The sequence below is a fragment of the Sus scrofa genome, chromosome 12, assembly GCF_000003025.6.
Source record: "Sus scrofa isolate TJ Tabasco breed Duroc chromosome 12, Sscrofa11.1, whole genome shotgun sequence".
In the NCBI taxonomy this organism is placed as follows: domain Eukaryota; kingdom Metazoa; phylum Chordata; class Mammalia; order Artiodactyla; family Suidae; genus Sus; species Sus scrofa.
This window is the reverse complement of record NC_010454.4, coordinates 8,417,749-8,438,012: the sequence shown is the minus strand read 5'-3', so window position 1 is coordinate 8,438,012 and position 20,264 is coordinate 8,417,749. Positions and strand designations below refer to the sequence as shown.

The window sequence follows — 20,264 nt, the reverse complement described above, 5'->3', positions numbered from 1 at the left end:
TGCTCCTGGGAGCAGGCCTGCTGGCTCAGCAAGGCAGAAGGCGAGCTGGGTGGTCCAGACCCCCCTTTAAGGAAAGGCTCACTGCCTGACTGAGAGGACAGCCCAGCCACTAGCGAGTCCAAGGTCCCCTCAGCCTTCCAGCTGTGGCCATGCTCTTCTTGGGGCTGGCCCTGGTCAATGGCTGAGCAGGTGATGGACCAAAGACCAAACCACTTCCAACCACAGCCATTTCTCCAATGGGCGATTTCTGCTCCAAGCCCCCCATGGGCTGCGAGGACTTTGGAGGTCTTCCCATGCTGGAGGCCCTTCCTGCCCAAGCCGGCTTCCCCCCTTCCTTTTAGAAAAGTCACCCCCTACCCCATTGCAGCATCTGCTTCCTGGGGAACCCATCCCACGTTTGGGGGACACAGAAACCAGGGCAATTGCAAGTAATAGCATGTGCTGTGGAGAGAGCACAGGGCCATAGGATAGAGGTGGGCTTGGCAGGAGAGGGAAGGTCAGCTGAGGTCAAGGGCACCCACCTTCTCTGACACGGGAGCTGAGACATGAAGGAGGAGGGGGAGGGGGGGTCAGGCAGAGTCAGGGCATCGGAGAAAGGGGGGCAGGCAGTGTGGGGAGGAGGAGGTGTGTTAGAGGAAGAGGAAGGGGAGAGTGTGGCTGGACCACAGCAGCAAATGAGGGGAGAGCAGTTCGAGGGGAGCACGGCAGTGATGGGGGAGCAGGGCTGTGATGAGAGGAGCACGGCTATGATGAGGGGAGCACGGCTATGATGAGGGGAGCACAGCAGTGATGGGGGAGCAGGGCTGTGATGAGGGGAGCACAGCAGTGATGACAGGAGCACAGCAGTGATGGAGGAGCAGGGCTGTGATGAGGGGAGCACAGCTATGATGAGGGGAGCACAGCAGTGATGACAGGAGCACAGCAGTGATGGAGGAGCAGGGCTGTGATGAGGGGAGCACAGCTGTGATGAGGGGAGCACAGCAGTGATGGGGGAGCAGGGCTGTGATGAGGGGAGCACAGCAGTGATGACAGGAGCACGGCTGTGAGTGACAGGGAGGTACAGGACATGAACCAGTGAGGCCAACCGCGCCGTGTGCATCACACCAGAGTCCAGTTTTTCTCATCAGTGGAGTCAGAGGACGGCAGTCCTGTATGTGCCAGGACCCCCGGGAAACCCAGACACGATGAAACAATAAAACACAGCAATACATTGTGATTGGAACACAACCAGGGGCATATCGCAAGAGCTGCCTCCCCCATCCGGGCTGGGAGGGGAGCAGGGAGGGGAGCACGGGGCCGGGGCGGGGGGCGGGGGTGGAGACGCGCTAGAGGCGACGGCCAGTTCTGGCCACTGAGAAGGCCACGACGGAAGGCAAAGGATGAAAGCGTGCTGGCGTGTGGGGACCCACACGAGTTTGTTCAGAAAAGTGAATCACACACCACCCTCGGGAGGCTATTCACAGCAAGTCACGTGCTCCCCTCCTCAGATGTGACAGTGACACATGCGCATGTCACTCTTCCGTGGAGCAGAGCCACGTCCCTGGAGCTGGGTGGGGGTGGGGAGCAGAATTTCCTGAACCTGAGGAGCAGCCCCCACCCCCGCCCGGACTCCTGGAACTTGGCAGGGATTCCAGGGAGCCTTTCCCTAGGGCAGTGGTTCTCAGCTCGAGGCACTGGTCCCTGGCAAGGTCTGGGAACATTTTTGACTTTTACCATGTGGGGGGAATGCTGCTGGCGTCTAGTGGGTAGAAGCCGGGGATGCTGCTAAACAGCCCACATGCAGGGGACAGCACCCCCACATGCTCCTGGTGCTGAGGGGAGGCCAGCTGCCAGGGTGGGGGAGGGCATCCTCCAGGTGCGCTTCCCAGGCCAGCATCTTCAGCTTTACCTGGGAACCTGAGGAATGCAAATCCCGGGCCCCACCCCAGGCTTCTCCACTTATCCGCCTCGGCCATTTAACCGCAAGGCCCGTTAGGGAATTCTCAGCGCTGGTCTGGAAGGAGAGCTCACCTCGTCCCTCGCTCATAGCGATCCCCGCGTTAGAGCCTTTAGAAAACTGGGAGCAATGTTGCCTTCCTTTTGGGGGACATGCGACAACATCTGGACACATTTTTTGGTTGTCGCATAGTGAGGGGACGCTCCTAGCAGCCAGCAGGGAGAGGCCAGGGGTCTGCTAAATGCCCTCCACGCATAGGACGGCCCCCCTGCACGTAGAAGGATCCAGCCCCATGTGTCAGTAATGCCAAGTGGAGTTGGAGAAACCCTATCCTAAATCAAGAGCTAAATCGGGAGGTCCCGTTGTGGCTCAGCGGGTTAAGAACCCGACTAGTATCCATGAGGATGCGGGTTTGATCCCCGGCCTTGCCCAGTGGGTTAAGGATGCTGCATTGCCGTGAGCTGTGGCATAGGCCGGCAGCTGCAGCTTCAATTCCACCCCTAGCTCGGGAACGTCCATATGCCGCCTGTGCAGCCCTAAAAAGCCCAACAACAACAACACAAGCCAAAGTGTGCATCCCTGAACCCAGGGATGCTTTCAGGCAGGTGCCTCAGATGAGAGCGTGCAGCAGAGTCTGACAAACACCAAGGCCTTCCGTGTATAATCCTGAAAGTGCGAGCACAGCCCTGTCCTCCTTATGAAAGTACCCAGAAAGAGTCTGCAGACTCCCTCGAGGGGGTCTCCTGAGGCGGGCTGGTAGGATGAGCTGGGGTTCAGACCCAGCCAGAGTCGGGGTCGGGGGGCTGGGGGAGATGACCCACCCCAAGGGACATCCCTTCCAAGCGAGAGAGCATTCCTATGATAATAACGTGAAATGTGGTGGAGCGCTGCCTTTTCATTAATTTTGGTCCCTTTCAAGACCACAGTTATTATTATAAAAACACCGATAATACCAAACATATGTTGAAAGTACACAGCCGACGGCAGCCCTGGAGACCTGGGGACGTGCTAAGTCATCTGTCATCTGGGCTGGTGAGAAATCAGCGGGCCCCCCTCCCCTGTGCCCTCAGAGACCCCAACACCCTGCTCATTAGGCCTGCTCGCTTGCTCTATTCCCGTTCAAGCCCCTTCCCAGCCCAGTCTCTCCCCTCCCATCAAAGCTCAGTGCCCCCTCTCCCGCCCCTCGTGCTAGGGTAGATTCTGGAGGTGTTGGGTCTCCAGAAATCCCCGTTTAATTATTTTATTGGAAAAAGAGGAGGGGGAGGGCCAAGCAAAGGCGCGTTCTCTCATTTTGGAAGAATGCTTCATTATCTGCCTCTGCAGCGAGCGAAACACCTCTCTGGGCTGTAGGCAGTCCTGAGTTATTACGTGAGACACCCAGGCGCCTCGCTTCCCTCTTCCCTGAATCTCCCCCCATCCACCACCCGCCCGCCTGCCCTGCTGGTTGAGGGGTGCAGCAGCACAGCCCCGCTTTCCGGTGAAGCCTGGGAAAGGCCAAGAAATGCAGTACAGCACTGCGTTGTCAAAAGAGGCTGGGACCTGGCCCCGAGCCTGCACGACCTCCTCGCCTTGTGCCGAGAACTCTGAAATACTCCCCAAGAAGCACAGTTGGGCTGGACAGGACCCTGGAGCACGTCTGGCTCCATCTCTGCTCTTGCTAGGACCATCTCTCCTGCATCCTCGGACTCTCCTTCATCACTTCCAGTTCCCAGGGGCCCCCTGGTTCCTTAAACAGCTCAAGTCCAAGTTGAGAGGTTAGGAAGTCCCTTCCTGGCTAAAACAGAACGAGAGATACCTGCCAGGAAGGGTAGCACTTTGTGACCAGGTGACTTTGCAAAAGTCTCCCATAGCCCCAGCCTCACTTAACAGCATCTCCTCGTGGGGGTGACAGAGCAGAGGTTGTGAGCCCCAAGTGACAGAGGAGGAAGATGAAACCTAATGAAGTGAAGTGGCTTCTCCAGGTGCACACAGCAGTGACAAGGCAGGGTCACTGGGAGGCCATGAGGCTCTTGTCCTCAGCAGGACATTGTCACCTCGTGTCTGCTTCCTGATCCGTCTCAGGGAAGGACAATCCCCACCCACTTCTAACAGTGCCCTTCCCAAATGCTCTCCCCCGCCCCTCGGCTCCTGGACCACACAGAGGGCGTGGTCCCTGTGTTCCTGATGGCGCCTTCATCCTCAGAAGGCGTCCATGGCAACGTTCAGAGCACTTGGCTTCGGGATTACCAACCAGATGCTCCTCTCATGCCAGGTTGTCCCCAGGGAACAGGGGCTCCACCCCCGCCCTTGAACATCTAGCTCTTCCTCCCACCATGGTCCCTCCCCCACCCAAGGCACTGAAGGGCGGGCCAGGCTTCGACCGCATCATCTACGGAAAAACTAAAACCTCTTTCTCATTGGTAGAGAATTCTATCCACCCCAACTTCTGAAGACCTGAGTGGGGAGTTTCTTGAGGACAGCCCCTTAAAAATAAGAACACAAACGGGCCTTATTGACTGCTGTATGATCAACTCATGTTCACTCTCACAACTCCAGGAGGTGGGTGGTCTCTTTGTGCCCATTCTACAGATTAAGTAACTGAAGCACAGAGTCAGCAAGAAACTTGCTGGAGGTCACATCACTGCAAGCTGGGGGAGTATGATTAGAGAAAGAAAGAAAGAAAGAAAGAAAGAAAGAAAGAAAGAAAGAAAGAAAGAAAGAAAGAAAGAAAGAAAGAAAGAGAAAGAAGGAAGGAAGGACAGACAGACAATTACTGGGGGGGGGCCTTCAGGGAGACAGGGAGTTAATAAGAGCTCAGACAGAAGCTATTTCTCCAGGAATATTTCCAGGCGGATAAAACCACCTTCTCATTCTTCGGCGCGTCCTGCAGTTGTCAAAACCAGACAGCGTCTCAGTGAAGGACCTTGACCCATGTGTGCTTTGCCCATAACCATCCTCCCTCCCTTGCATGTTCTGCCACAGCTGTGTGAGCGTCATCAGCATTATAACAAAACACTCCCCAAATCTCGGTGGTTTAGCACAAGGGAGCTTTCGTTTTCATTCTTGTCACAATCCAAATGGATGTTCGATAGGGAGCCTTCCAAGTGGGACTTCGAGGATTCCCGGGTCCCAGCTCCCTTGATGTCGTCCTTCCTTGGGGACAGTGAAGGGGAAAAGCAAGCTCACGCATCCCATCATGAGAACTTTCACAGAGCCCTGGAAATGGAAAGCCGCCACCCCACCCATAGCGCGTCATCAAGAAGCTGGTTGCATGAATGCCCAAACTAATGACGGGGGCGCGGGCTGGTAAATGCCGACTTCGGGGGCAGTAAATGCCCCCAACTTCCTAGTGTCTAGGAAGAGACTATGAGATGGAACGCTCCTGGGGGGGGGGGGTGGGTCTCGACCACACCAGTGACTCCACTTCCATATCGTCAACTCTACCGCCATTGCCTGCCCCCAGCAGTCACTCCATGTCTCTTCAAAGGTAATCCTCAGAATGAAACCTAACTCCTCTGAGACATGGCCTGCTCGGGCCAGGAGACCTTGTAGCATCACCTTCCTGGATCTGGGCCCCATATGTCCATTAAGGCAGCCTACAAGGATTTTAACATTTTTAGCAACAGTCACACGGTTGGATCAAATTAGTCTTGTGGTCAACGAAAACCCCCAGATCGCTTTCATGTGAACTGCTGCCAACGGAGGGCTCTCTAATCTAGTTCTTGTGCTTCTGAATTTGAAACCACATGAAACTGAACAGCAGTGGTTGAAAGTCTTCCATCTTGCTGGGTTTGGCTGAGCGCTTGAGTCTGTGGAGAGTAGCAGGGATCCTAACACCAGCACCCATCGTATCAGCTTCACCCCAGCCCGGTGTCATCTTAAGACCTTCTTGATCTTCAGTCAGGTCACTGATAAAAAATTCAGTCGAAGCTGGAGGCGTATCGCACAACGAGGATTTGGAATGAGCCTTTGATTGGTACTTTGGGTCTTGTTGTTTAACCATCTGGGAATCTGCCGAGCAAGACTATCATCCGGCTCACACTGACTCTTTTAACCCGACAGTAAAGTCAAGCGAAACCTCGCTGATTGAGAGCTTGCTCTTTGAAAGGATCCAATTTCCCCCCATACATCATTCTTACTGAATTCCGTATGCTGTCACCCCTAGCTCATCCATATTGACTTCATAGTCACAGAATCCAAGCTGAAAGTTAGGTGTCCTGAATCCCAGGGCTTCCTACATGGTCATCAGGAATATTATGGGCACCCCCTATGCCAAGAGACAACCAAAGCACATGGTCTCGAAAGAGAAACCAACCCAGCTAAAGTGGTGCCAAGTGGCTGTTAGTACATCCTCTGAAATGCCCACATATTTTCCAGCTTGCGGCTTTCCCATCCATCAACCCTTTTCTTTGCCCTCCCAATTAGAAAGACAAGAGCTATGACTGCCAAAGATCACGTGGGGTAAACTCCCTGGAGTCATTCAGGTGTGACTCATGTCACGTGTGTGTTCGTCATGTGTTTAGGGAAAGCCTCCTGGGGACTGGCAGGACCCCACCCGTCGTGGTCCAGCTCCACGCAGCTCCCAACGTCAAATTCAGGGAGGAAGGCTGGTTTGAAGGAGTGAGCAGCCTCTGTCACAGAAAGCCACCCAAGGCAGGGCTGCTTCTACCATTTCCAGCTGGGAAGGCATGGCCAAGAAGAGGTTCAGCAGGATCTGATAAGAATCCTCCCTAATTAACACGCTAATTGTTTCCAAGTAGATGTTTCTAAGGGCTGGAAAAGCCTGTTCCCTCAAGTAGACCAAAACCCTTCTCTTCTCCATCACCTCTGGTTTCTATCATGAAGTCCCTGGACTCAATGTTTGATCATAGAAAGTTTAAAGGTAAGCCTGCAAGTTCCCTGGTGGCCTAGCGGTTAACGATCCGGCATTGTCACTGCTGTGGTACAGACTTGATCCCTGGTCCAGGAACTTCTGCGTACCATGGACACGGCCAAGTAAATAAATAAAAATAAATAAGGAAAGGTAAGCCCCAAACATGAGGACATTATTCTGGATTCTGAAGGAATGAAATCCTTGATAATCACTTTCTATTTTTTTTTTTTAATGTGAGTTTCTAGGATCTGACTGGAGAATCGGAGAAAACTGTCCAAATTAATTTTTTTCAGACTCTAAAATCATGTATTTTTGTTGATGTGAGTTTTAATGCTAACATATTTAACCAGACAGCATTCTATGCAGGAGTCAGGCACAGGGCTATGTGCTTTCACTAATTACCTTAGTTCATCTCATCAAAACGATCATATGAAATAGAGCAAATTAACGGATGGAGATAGTGAGGTGTTGTTTGGTTGCGCAATGAAGGACATTTAACCAGGAATCAAACTTCAGCTCTGACTCCAGAAAGACTCTTTTTTTTTTTTTTTTTTTTTGGTCTCACCCACGGCAAGTGGAAGTTCCCAGGCCAGGGATGAAGCCTGCACCACAGCAGCAACCCAAAGCCACAGCAGTGATGCTGCTGAGTTCGTGACCTGCTGCACCACCAGGAAACTCCAAGACTTTCCTTTTTTAAGGCAATACAGGCACAGTGACGAAAGCCTACAGGCTTTTCATGGGCTCGTGAACACATAAGAAAGAAAAAAGGAGAAAAAAAGAGAGACAAAGAAAAGAAGGAAGGAAGGAAGGACCGGCTTCGGAATATAAAGAACTACGAAGCCCAACCACACCAAACGTTTCCTTAAACATCCACAAAATCACATTGTTAACTGGCCAACAGCGATTTAACCCAATTCCCAAATAGTTATTAATGGAAATAATAAAGGTTAAATCACAAGCATCGATCTTTTTTTCCCTTAAATCTCCAAGTTAGAAAAAAATCATAAAGGTCTCCTCGTTATTTTTTTTTCCTGGAAAATTATATTTAATGGGGGGTGTGGGTGCATTTTTAACTCTTTTGATAAGATGGGTGGAACCTCCAAAAATAAGAAAGCTTGAGGACCGCTAAGATCTGAAAGCATCCATGGATCTGAGTCCTGCCTTGTAATCCCCTCTGCTCCACTACATTTTGTGTCCAAGTTCACGCCGCGCCGTCCGTGAGATGAAACATACCCTGGTCTTGGTCATTTTCACATGACTTTACTCACCGATGTCTTCAGCGTCTTGGCTTATAGGGTACAATCAAGTTGAATGTAAAAAATGACTTTTTTTTTAATACAAACTAAATGAAGGATTGAAAATACTGAAAAATGTGGGATTTGGGCTAAGTCAGAGAGCCCTGGGGAGACAGCGCTATTGGCTTAAGTGGCATTTCACGATGACCAGGGCCAGGGCAGAACAACGTAGGAGATGAGCTTTGTCACAGGTTCCACGATAACTTGTGCCCAGGGACATAGACCAGGCTTTTTCCAGGAGGAGCTGGAAGGGGCGAAGGCACAGAAAGCCTGCCAAACTCCCCGTCCACACACTTTTGCAGAGAAATCGCAGGCAGCGTCAACAGTCACCAGAGCCCAGACTTCCTGGAGGCAGTGTCCAGGCCAGGCATCCTGGGCATCAGGCTGGCTGCCGGGGGCTCTCTGCCTCTTGTGAGACTTTTGTCTCTACCAGACGCCAAGACAAACAGGCAAAACCAACTTCTTGATTTCTAGAAAGTTCCCGAGAGGCGTTCTCATTGCAGCTCAGCGGGTTAAGAACCCGACTAGGATCCATGAGGATGCAGGTTCCATCCCTGGCCTCGCTCAATGGGTCAAGGATCTGGCGTTGCCCTGAGCTGTGGCATAGGTGGCAGGTGTGGCTCAGCTCCTGCATTGCTGTGGCTGTGGTGTAGACCGGCAGCTGCAGCTGTGATTCACCTCCTAGCCTGGGAACCTCCATGTGCTGCAGGTGCGGCATAAACAGAAAAAAAAAAAAAAAAGAAGAAGAAAACCCACCTAGAGACGGTGGTTGGGGCGGGTGGGGAGAGGGTCAGGGCTGAGCTCAGGTGAGCCCTGATAACCACTGCTTGAAACAAACACCAACAGCAACAACTACCAACAGCACCTGGCATTTTTTAGAGCATTTTTTGGAAGCTACTTTCCAACATCTCTGACCTGATATAACTGCCGTACCAGCTCTAGAAGCTACATGAAGCTGAAGACTTCCATTGACATAAATAGGTGAGGCTCAGAACAGTTGAGCAACTTCCCCGAAGCCACCCAGCGATGCAGGGCCCAAGCCTTCATCAACCCAGGGCCCCTGGACCCAGAAAGAGTGTTTTGGGGGGCTACTGCCAATGACTATACCTACATGGTCTGAGTATCCTCAAAGAGATACCAGCTCAAGTCCTCCACTTCAGAATATAAACAAAAACAAAACCTGGAGACTCAGACGCTGGCAGAGGGCCTCAAATGACCCAAGCTCCTGCTTCCAAAACAGTGTTTGTGCATCTAAGACCTGGTAACTGAAACCAGGCTTCTCATTTTTGCCCTTTGGAGACCAAAAGCCTGACTCATGGCTAGCTGTCCTGAAGGTGTGGTCTCCCCACACCGCCCATCCGCTCCTCCCACCCACCACGGTCCTGCCCTCCTGAGCTTACGGGCAGAGTCGCTCTCCAGCCAGACCCAACCCCTTTCTCTCCAGGCTTTAGAAACTGGGCATTCATTCTGCCACGTGGCATCAAACTCGATGTCAGTGGCTCCAGTGGGGGCTGCCGGCAGCATCTCCTAGAGCAGGATGGCTGCCTACTCTGCCCACCTTATCCTTCCCAGCACAGGTGAGTCTCCCAGACGCCGGAAACCCAGGCAGCCCACCACAGGACCCTGCCCACCAAGGTGAGTTTCTTGAACACATGCTGGGAACCTGTTCATCTCCAAAGCCCTCGTGTCCATCACGGGGGTGACCTTTCCTCCTGACCCCTCCCATGCATCCCATCAACAGGCATGTCTTGAGCCCCCCTCCTCCACCCCCTGCCCTGAGAGCCAAGGGCTGTGTTAGGTGCCTGGGGTACAGTCTGTACCTTTGCAGAGTTCATGGCCAAGGGGGCTAAACAGATAAGGAAGCGATTACTATTCAAACTGATTCACAGGATAGTGCGAAGCATAGGGCAAGCTATAAACCCAGGGGAAAACGTGTTTAAATGTATACAAGTCAGGGAAGGCTCCCTGGAGGAGGTGATGCTGCAGTAGAAACAAAACTTAGCTCAGATTCTATTTTCCAATTAGGGCTCTGGGGGGTCATTTTGGGGCCCAACTGGGCAGAAACTCTCATCCACATTCAGGCCAGCAGGTGCCATCTCCTGAGACTATTCCCAGGATCTCCTGGGACTCCGCCCCAAGTCAGTAGCACCCCCTTTCTCCCAGGTGGGTGGTGAGTTTCCTCTGGAACAGGGAAGCTGAGGCGGCAGGGGAGGCTCTGCTGAGAGTGATCCTCATGAAGGCAGTGGGGTGGCCCAAAGGATGAACCCCAGAAGTGACCTCCTCAGGGCCAGTGGCCTCTTGGGGAGGTGGGGGCTTGAGGACCTGCAGAGAAGGCACCAAACTTAGGCTCCCCAGGCCCACAGACAGTGAGATGCCGATTTGGCTTGGCTACCTTCCCAGGTGATGAGACACAAACCTCAGGGGCGGCCGTGTTATTCCAGACGCCAGGCTCCTCGCCACAGTCACTTAAGCTCAGCTGTGTCTGTGCTCAGGGACCGGGGCCACCTCCCAGCTGGCCGCCAGGAACGTGTGACCAGCAGCTCCGAGTTGGATTTCCACCCCATCCTGTGACTAACTGTAGGCCAGCAAGCGTGTGGGCCCAACCCGGCCCCTCCCTCGGGAGGGGCAGCCGCAGCCTGGTCATCGGGCTCCCACAGGGTCCCCTGGAATGGGGTCCGACAAGGAGGGTCTGTGAAGGCCACAGGATGGGGGGCACAGGATTACTTGGGGGCAAGGAGGAAGGACATTGTAAGAGAATTTATTCCTGGCTTGTTCCATGCCGCAGGTGCTGTGTTAGAGGAACTGAGGCTCAGAGAGGCTAAGTCACCCACCTGCAGTCAACCAGCCCTGTGACTGCACTGAGGTCAGCATGTGGTTCGGGTGACACCAGCACCCCTGTTCTCCCCCTGCACGATCGAGCCTGAATTAAGGCACCTCTTTCCCCCACCTGACCTCTGTTGGATAGAAAACCTTTTCAAATTGTCCTGAGGTCAGGGCAGAGGGGAAAGGCAGGAAAGGGACGGGAAGAGCTGGAACAAGGCTCAGCAGCGCAGGGATGATGATGGCGAGCCTACGACAGACAGAAGCAGCACCTGCCAGGGGCTGTCCCCAAGGGCGTCCATCCTTTCCTATGTTCGCCGCATACTATTCCCCACTGTCAGCTCAGACCCTTCTTCCTGTGACCCAGGGGGGACCTCCCAGGGACCTCTGTGCATCCAACTGCAGCCTCTGGCCCCTGGTGGCATCTCCCACATCCTGCCAGCTCTGTGGAGCCAGGCGGCAACCTCCCCACCACCCTCGGAGGTGGGTGGAAACGCTGGTGCCTGGCTCGGCGAGGCTCCTGGAAGCCCTCGTCATGGATCACTGCACTCAGCCACCGGATTAAAGGGGCTCAGAGCGAGGGCAGCCTGCATGGCTGGGCCTGCTGGGCTGCTCTGGAGCCAGGCCAGCCGCCCTTCCCTGCTCTGCTCGACCGGTGGGGCGCCAGGCAGCCTGGAGGAGCTGGTGGCCTCAGCCTTTCCTTCCAGGTGCCACAAAGGGCAGGGCCCCTCGGGGTCTGGAGGTGGCCTCTCCCAGAGGGAGGAAGGCTCCGTGGGGCCGGAGCCCCTGGACAGGCACCCCAGCCCAGCCAACAGTGTCCCACCCGGACGCTATTCAGAGTGAATCACTTGGAAAGAGCCCTGCAACTGTATCCTGTGGGAAATCACAGGCCAAGAGCCAGAAAGAAACCAGGTCAAGCTTCATGGATTCAGGCCACCAGGAAGGAAGGCAAAGAGCCCAAAGTTTATGGAGTGGCTTCTCCACACCGGCCACACTCAGAGCATGTGAACCATCACCCTTCCAGGGAGGCCGGATTTTACTCCGTTCGTGGATGGGCCGAGACAATAAGGGACCCGGTGGTAGTTACCTAAGCGGCAGGTGGCACGGCTGGGATGGAAATGCAGGTGTGGCTTACTCCAAAGTCCAACTCCCTCTGTCATACCCAAGCCCACCCATAAACTGATCTGATGGTGGCCTCTTAGAGGACCCTCCTCCAAGCCCCAGCCCTGCAACCCAGAAGCAGACAGCCTGGGAATTCTCAGAGGCCACATCCCTCTAAGAGGCAGTGGCGTAGAGGGTCGAGGGCACGCAGCCAGAATTCCAACCCCAGCTCTGCACAGACAAACTGTGTGACTTCAGGCAAATGTCTTAACTTCTCTGTGGCTTAACTTCTTCTCCTGCAAAATGGAACTACGGATGGCCCACCCTCGGAGCTTCGCTGCCAGGATGAAACGAGGGATGCTGGGTCAAAGGTTTAGGCCAGGGCTTGAGCGTTGTAAGCGTTCAATAAATGATAGCTATGACTATTGCTGTTGTGGTTACTCTTGGTGCCAATCCACATCTCCAAGACCTAGCCCCCCTCACCAGACTTTCTTTCACCAGATCCCGTCATCTAAGCCCCAACCAAGGAGGAGGCTCTCCAGCAGGTTGCTGACTCCCCAGGGCAGTGGAGCAGAAGGAGCGGAGTGGAGTCTGGGGTGGTGGTGGGGGGGGCAGTGCTGGGTGATTGAAGATAAACACTCATCAGCAGACCACACACTCACTCGTGCCCCTCCCACTGCGACAGGGCGAAGGAGAGCATGCAAATTCCGCAGTCCAAGCTGAGTCAAGGCAAACATGTTTTTCTTCTTCAAAGGAGATGAGGCCACATGAAACCAAGGGCAAGCATCTCCCCGACGACGACGGTCACCTAGTGTCTGAGGTGCAGCCCCACCCACTAGAAACGTTGGGGGAGGGGAGCCGGAAGCTGGGACGTTTGGGAAGCATCCCCAGTCAGGAAGCCAGCAGTGGACGCTTCAGCCACAGAGGGGTCCCCACGTGCAAAGAGGCACAAACACTCCTGTCCAGTCCAGCGGCTCCTTAATTCAGGGGCCCTGGCCTCTGCGGGAACCACATTCCGACTCAACCTCCCTCCCCACCCCACGGAGCCCGGGACGGCTCGAAAGGGAAGAGTCAGACAGAGATACCCGCTAAAGTTCCTAGAGCTGGGACCCTCCTTTCCACCAGGCTCCAGGACCACACCCTCTCCAGGTGGTGAAAGTCCATTTTATTTTGAAAGACAAAAGCATCTTCCGCTTCCTCCTTCCTCGTGGGCCTCTGCCAGAATGTGTTGCTGTGGGTCACCCATTCTAGTGCTCAACCCCCTGCCCTGCCAAGGGAGCCTCTGCCTCGGTCCCCCCAGGGCCTCAGGTTGCAGCCATTTTTTCCTCCTTAGATGCCCAAGACACGGTGGTCCCCAAGTTCTCCCACCCTGAACTGTCCAGGCACCCCACTCACCTCCAGTCTGCTTGGCCCTGGCTCTGGGGGTTGCGAGAATTCATTTAATTCTCACGGCTCGCCCCCTCAACCCCTTTTCCACCCTTCCCTGCCCCCCACAGCACTGCAAATAATGCCCCGCTTTATATGGAAAACACTAAAATAGGATCACACCTTTGAAAAGATATTTCCACCTCACAGCCTGAAATCAGACTTCACCTTTCTCCGTCCTCCACAACCACCACGCTGGCCCTCTACACACACACACACACATACACACACACACACACACACACACACACACATACACACACCCATTTTGCTACCAGACTTCCCTAAGCCAGTTTAATTGAAAAGGCATGATTTAGGCTAATTGACAGCAGATGGGTTCAGCTGCAAAATGCAGAGAAGCATTTGCTGAACATGATTTACAGCAAGGAGGCAAAACTTTCTCCTTTTTATATCTTTCTTCGAGCTCCATGGCCAAAACAGCTCAGCAGAAATGAGAGGAGAAAAAAAAGTAATTAGTGTTTAATTTTTTAACAATTTTTAACTCCCTTTTTAATTGCTTTACATAAACCTGTCCTAGAATTTTACAGCCTTCAAATCTCTGTCTAAGTCTGGTCCTTGTTTCTGGTTTTAATTACAGGGAGGCTTGTCTGGCACATTAAATTAGAAGAAGAAAAAAAAAAGAAAGAAAGAAAGAAACACACACACACACAATTTCAGAAATATTTTGCTGTTGGACTTCCAGCTGAACATCTAATATTTCAGCGCACGGATGGGAAAGCTCGGCCCGGGAGGGCTTTGCTAGAAGGAAAGGAGACGGAGAGATTCTGCAACGTTATTGCATCACCTCCTCAACTGTCTCCTACTGTTATGAGGAGTATGAGAGCCGTCCTAGAACAGCGTCTGGAGTCCACCATGGCCCCAGGCACCTCAGCCTTGCTTCCAATGTAACTGACTTCCCAGAAAAACTGGGTGTGTGCAGAGGTCTCTGGCTTCAGGCACAACTCAGGTTCTTATTTCCAAGCCAGGCCATTAGATCTTCTGCTTGCTTCTCGGCAGTCCATCATAAAGCAGGACAGGAACTGGCAAAGGGTGGGTCGCCGCAGCGTAGGTAGGGTTGACGGGAGCAGATTCAGGCTGCACGATGCCAGGAGGCTGCCCCCCACCCCGGGCGCCTCCCTTTTGCAGCCAAGTCTGGACCTGCGCTGAGCAGTGGAACCTCCTAAGCTCCCCAGTATGTAGCCACCAGTCTACCTGTGGTTATTTAAATTTAAGTGAATGAACAGGCAGGAGTTCCCTGGTGGCTCAGTGGGTTAAGGATCCGGCGTTGTCACAGCTGTGGCTCGGGTCACTGCCATGGTGCAGGTTCGATCCCTGGCCATGGGACTTCCACATGCCAAGAGCCTGACCCCAAACAAGAACGCTTACTAAAATTTAAATCCCCCTTCCTTGGTGACACTAGCCGCATCTCAACTACTCCATAGCCTCCTGTGGATAATAGGTCGTAGCGTGGAAATAGTGCCATATCCATCTCCGAAGAAAGTTCTGTTGGACAGGCGTGCTCTGGACGCTGGCTATCAAGACTGTGGTCTTTGGCCAGGCAGTGTGGGCGTTTCCTGGGAGGTGCTGGAAATGCAAGGTGGTGGGGCTCCCCAAGACTTGGAAACTGTGTTATAATAAGACCCCAGGTGATTTGAACACGCATGCAGGGTCACATCCCAAAGCAGCATGGCCGGCTGGGGCCTGGGGCTGAGTAATGGTCCATGGATCCCTTCAAGGTGTGAGGAGAGACGTGGGGGGTTGGGGGTGGGTAAAGGGGAGGCGTGCCAATAAAATGTCCTCAGGACACAACCCCGCAGGGCTGAGGCTCCCCGGCTTGTGTTCATTAGCGACAGGGCCGCAGACCCTCTTGGCAGACCCTGCCCAAGCCCGCCCCGGGCTCCTCCAGAGCCCCTGCTGGGAGGCAGAGGGCTGCCTGGCGCCGCTGGGCGGGCAACGCTGGGGCTGGAGCCAGGCCAGCGCTGGCTCCCCACACACGGTCATTACCTCCCGAGAACCCAGGAGTTATTACAATTAAAACACGTTGCAGGGGGGAGCGGGGGGCTGGGGGAGGTCCCTTTAGGAAGGAACACTGAGATGAAAAGAAATTAGAACGGTCGTCATGGCGACGGAGCCAGGCCGGGCCTACCCTGTGATTATTTCAATGGGAACGGGATGGGGGCAGATGGGGCTGGAACAGGGGGTGCTCGGGAACCCTACCCCGCTGCAAGGTCAAGAGCTAGGCTTCTCCCCTCAGACTGGGACACCGCAGCCCAGGAAATTCCCCCGAGGCCAGTTCCTGCTGGCTTTCCTCTTCTCTGGAACGGCCGCCTGTCCCATGGACCGCCATCCTCCAGGAAGTCCACCCCCCAGGCCTCAATCTGGTTTCTTTTTAAACCAGGAAACTCCCAAGAGGGCCCTGGTCACGACCCCGTGGGTGGAATGGCCTGGCCTGGTTTCCTATCAGCTCAACTCTGGCGATTAGGACACCCGCGGAAACCCCGGGCCCCTTTCTGGAACCTGAAACAGGAAGCGCAGGTGTGGGGAGGGAGGCGTCAGAGGAGCCAGGGGTGGGAATGTCTTGGAAGGGGGCCCAGGATCATGAGGAAGGTGGAGATCTTGGCCCAGGACCCTCCAGGTACCCACTGAGGATTAGGGTCCTCACACAAGAGGCATCCTCGGTGGGCAGAGCTCCCGGGCCTGCAGAGGAGAAAACAGTAATTAGTCCTCAGGCTCTCTGCTGAGAGGGGGCCCTCCCCGCAGCCCAGAGCAGGTTGGCCGATAGGAAGGGGAAGCTGTGTGGGGACATCTCCGAGGGGCGCAGGAAAGGATGTGTTTGGGATGAGGTCGGGGTGATGGGGGGAGGTGTCCAGTCTGCTCCTGTAAGGGGAGTTCTCAGAGAATCCCCGCCTCTTCTCTGGCCTCGTCGCCTCTGATGCCACCTTAGAGGACTCAGGCCATAGGGAGAGGGCTAAAACGCTACCTCTGATGGAGGCGCTGCAGGCAAAGGGAGGTCGGCCTCCATCCTGAAGGTTAATCTGGCCCCAGGCAAGTCCTCGGGCTTCCTCGGACACCCAGACTGGAGATCTTTGAGCCACAGAAGCTGCAGGCAGGGGGCGCTGCCTCAGAACGCCCTCCCTTTTGAAAGCGGATTATTCCCAACCCCAGGAACCCCTCTGGATCTTCCACAGAGCTTCCCCGTTTGCATTTGCACCTTCCAAGACACCCCTGCATAAAACGCACGGCGGCGCTGGAGGGAGACCCAAGTGCCAGCCTCGCTGCCGCAGCCTTGGGCCTGAACTTGGGCAACTCCATCATCGTCTGCATCCCACATTCCTTCTCTGTAAGGACGCCGCCTCATTTACGATGTCATCAAGAGGATCCGAGATCACGGACTGCCACTGTCTGGCTCTGCCGCGACCAGCCTCTCCAATTTGCCCCAGTCTCAGGGGATTTGGGGGATGCAGATCTGTTGCAGGAAGGGGGACGCGAGCAGGCGCCCGAGCGTGGGCTCTTGTCTAACACTCAGAAATGAACTGTCAGAGGAGACACACGTGCTGACAAAGCAAGAGATTTTATTGGGAAGGGACGCCCGGGCAAGGAACAGCAGGCTGAGGGAGCCCAGGAGAACTGCTTGCCACGTGGCTTGCACTCTCTGGTTTTATGGGAAGGGGTTAGTTTCCAGGTTGTCTCTGGCCAATCATCTTGCTTGGCCTGTACTTGGTCTGGCTCTGAGTCCTTCCTGGTGGCACGTGCATCTCTCAGCCAGGATGGATTCCAGCCTCAAGGATCCTGGGAGGTTCGTCATCTCCTCCCTCCTACTGGCCCCTCCCAAATCCTTCTAGTTAGTCTTCAGGGCAGCATCATATTCCTTGTTAGGGCTTCCTGTTGTGCGTCACTCAAGCAACTGGCTATTATCAGGCCTGGCCAAGGTGGGTGGTTTCAGGCAATGCTTCCCTAACAGAACTTTTGGTTTTCAAATCAGGACAGTCCCCCACAAAGCAGGCACTCTGGTCGCCCTCCCAGGCATGGGCATGCATCTTGGGGGCCCGGGTATTATCATCTGCAGTGGGCTTTGTGCCGTTGTAAAATTCTTTACAGGTTGTGTATATTACACGAACGGGGAATGTGTATATATGCGCAGGTTACTACACGTCAGTGCGTGCAGGTCCGTGTACACAGATGCAGATGACTTTTCCAAAGAGATAAACTGGGAGGGAATCATTCCTGTTTCACAGAGAACGTTCACCTGGTGAAAGGATCAATGGTCGTGTTCCTCTCTCTAGAAAGTTGAGACAGGAAAGGGGGCTCTGTAGACGGAAAATTCCGAGAAACGAAGCACATAGATTACAAGGCCACAAGGAGTCCATTTATTTCTGAGATCCTTTCATTTCTGGGCCCACCCCCCAGCACTTCTAGAAGATTCTTTTGCACCCTCTTTCTAGTGGGAAGCCGAGCACACCTGTACCTGGGCTCCCAGTGCACTTCCAGCAGCCACTGCCAGCCACTGTCTGGGGAAGGGCTGTCAGGAACGGCGGGGGCGGGGGGGCGGGGGTTCAAATGGCTCCGGGGTGCACTCCAGCGGATGGGAGTTCCGAGTTCGCATTAGCTTGTCATCACACCAGGACTCTGTTTATTTTTCTGCCCTCCCCTCAGTTCAGAGAGTTCATAGACGGCCCAGGTTTTAACGGGTCTGAAAAAACTTCAGGTGGAGAATTCCCACACAAATCGAAAACAGCCATCTCACATCATCCTGCCCAAGATTCTTCTCTTTTTCATAGCTTAGCTCTTGGAACAATGTGGAAGAGGGGACAGGAGGGGAAGTCGGGGGGTGGGGGGAGATGACAAAGGGGTCCCGATCCCCTCCTCTCCCACCCCCATCTTGGAAACCCAGAGGCCTGGCTGGCTAATGCTGGCTCGGCCTCTGGAAGGAGACTTTCCGGAGTCGTGGCATCCTGCAGGGCAGGCCAAGCTGCAGGCCTGGCTACCGGGCTACCCCCAGCTCAGCATCATCCACCCGCAGCCTGGAGCTCTAGCAGCAACGCGGGTCAGCAGGCACTGAGGATACCCGCCCCCCGCCCAATGCTCTCAGGTGCAGCCTGAGCCCTGCGGCCACAGCCCCTGTCTTGAGCTTCATTCACTCGCTTCCAGATGGGAAGAGACAGTCCCCAGCTGGAAACACATCCTGTCTCCTTCAAGGTGAGGGGATGGTGGGGCCAGCACAGTGGGAGTGGGGCGGGGAGAGGGATATTAGAAGGTGCTGAAAATGGAGAACTCTTTTTTCTCCCCATTGGAGGGATCAAAGTCCTGACTTAATGAAAAGAAGGCAGATCACCTCCGGCCTCCCCGGGAAGTGCTGGCGTCTCCTCGGGGGAACCCCAGCCTCTCTGGGACTAAAGCAGCCCCAGGACCCCAGCCGCCTGCCCCTTCCCAGGCCCTGGCCTAAAGCTGGACTCCCAGGAAGGAGCAGGTGACCCATCTGCCAAGAAACACGGGGCCAGGGTGCCAGGGCCTTGGCAGCGAGGCCTGGTATTATTAGCTGCCACTGTTATTTAGTGAGAGATGCTCCCTCCCCCACCACCTCCTTCGGAGCCTAAGGCTCAGCCTTGTTTGAAAGAGCAAGTTGAGCTAAAAGATTCCTAACCCCTCTTCCCATACACCCCTGCCTTCTGCCATCGCATTATCGAGCTGCTTTGAAGTCTCTCCCTCTCTCTCCCTCTCTCTCATCTTTAACCTGTTTACAGACAAGATGAGCCTCTGGATCCTGGGCACACAGTAAGCACTAAATAAACGTTTGTCTACCTGAGCAGATTCTTTACAGCTTTCCCACTAGGTCTCTCCAAGGAGGAGCGTGTCCATGTGGCACCCAGGCCGCGGCCCCAGGAATCCAGGCAGCGTATCCTGGCCTTTCCCCACCCCCCATCTCTCCTTTTCCACAAATTTCCCCCAAGGAGATTCTGCCTCACACCAGTGAACGATGAAAAAATGCAAACAAGCCCCAAAGGAAGACAAGCAGGAAAGAGGAAAAACAAAACAAAAACAAAGACGAAAACCTGGGAGAAAATGCCATGTGCAGGAGTACACGCAGAGGATGACCGAGCATATTCCAAAGCTGCTCCCCCACCCCTGACGCCCCCTTCCACCCCCCCACCCCCCAGGAACCAAACAGGAAATCTAGAATCACTACCAAATGCACTTCCCCGGCTGGCCTTGCCCTGGGCCCCCGGGGGCGGGTCAAGGATACACAGCCCCAGCTCACCGGCTGGAAGCTGCAGGAGGGTGGGGCTTTGATGGCTTGATTGGCATTTCCTCCCTCTCTCTTCCCTCCTGACCTCTTGATGGGCTTTCTCTGCGGATGGCTGGTGGGATGGGACGGAAGCCTCTGGCTGCGGGCACCTCCCTGGAGCAACAGGGCTCCTCGAGCCTCCCACGGTGTTAGAGGGGAAGGTGGCAGGCAGCTGGCCAGCTTCACCCCACTCTGCAGAGAGCTGTGTGATGGCCCTGGCTTTGGGAACAAGACCTCCTGCTCTTAAGAAAACAGATCAGAAATTTTGGCATCGAAATAAGAATCTGTTCAGAGGAAGCAAGTTGTAACCCTTGGAATAAAAGGCACGCCACAAGATAGAAGCTAAAAGTCAGCAGAAACCGGAGCCACAGGGACCATGAGTTCAAGTTCATCCTCCTTGGGCTATTCCTTTGGCTTGGAGCACTGCCAAGGATTGCACCCTGGCTCTGTGCTAGCTGCCTTGCCAATCCATCAAAGGTCACCCAACTTTGTCCTATAAAGGGCCAGAGAGTGAATATTTTTGGCTTCGTAGGCCCTAGGGTCTCCGCTGCC

The 20,264-nt window shown here is 54.4% G+C and overlaps 1 protein-coding gene across 12 annotated transcripts in view; it reads right to left on the bottom strand.

The window, feature by feature from the left end:
• LOC102165318 overlaps positions 1-20,264 on the bottom strand; it is a 381,153-nt gene that overhangs the window by 147,980 nt on the left and 212,909 nt on the right. Inside the window, exon 5 of one of the 12 annotated variants that reach the window (XR_306421.3) lies at positions 16,982-17,736. The exons of the other annotated variants lie outside the window; for them this stretch is intronic. The gene's annotated coding sequence lies outside the window, so the exon portion shown is untranslated. Of the gene's footprint in view, positions 1-16,981; positions 17,737-20,264 lie in introns of those variants that run through there. 12 annotated transcript variants of the gene reach the window in all.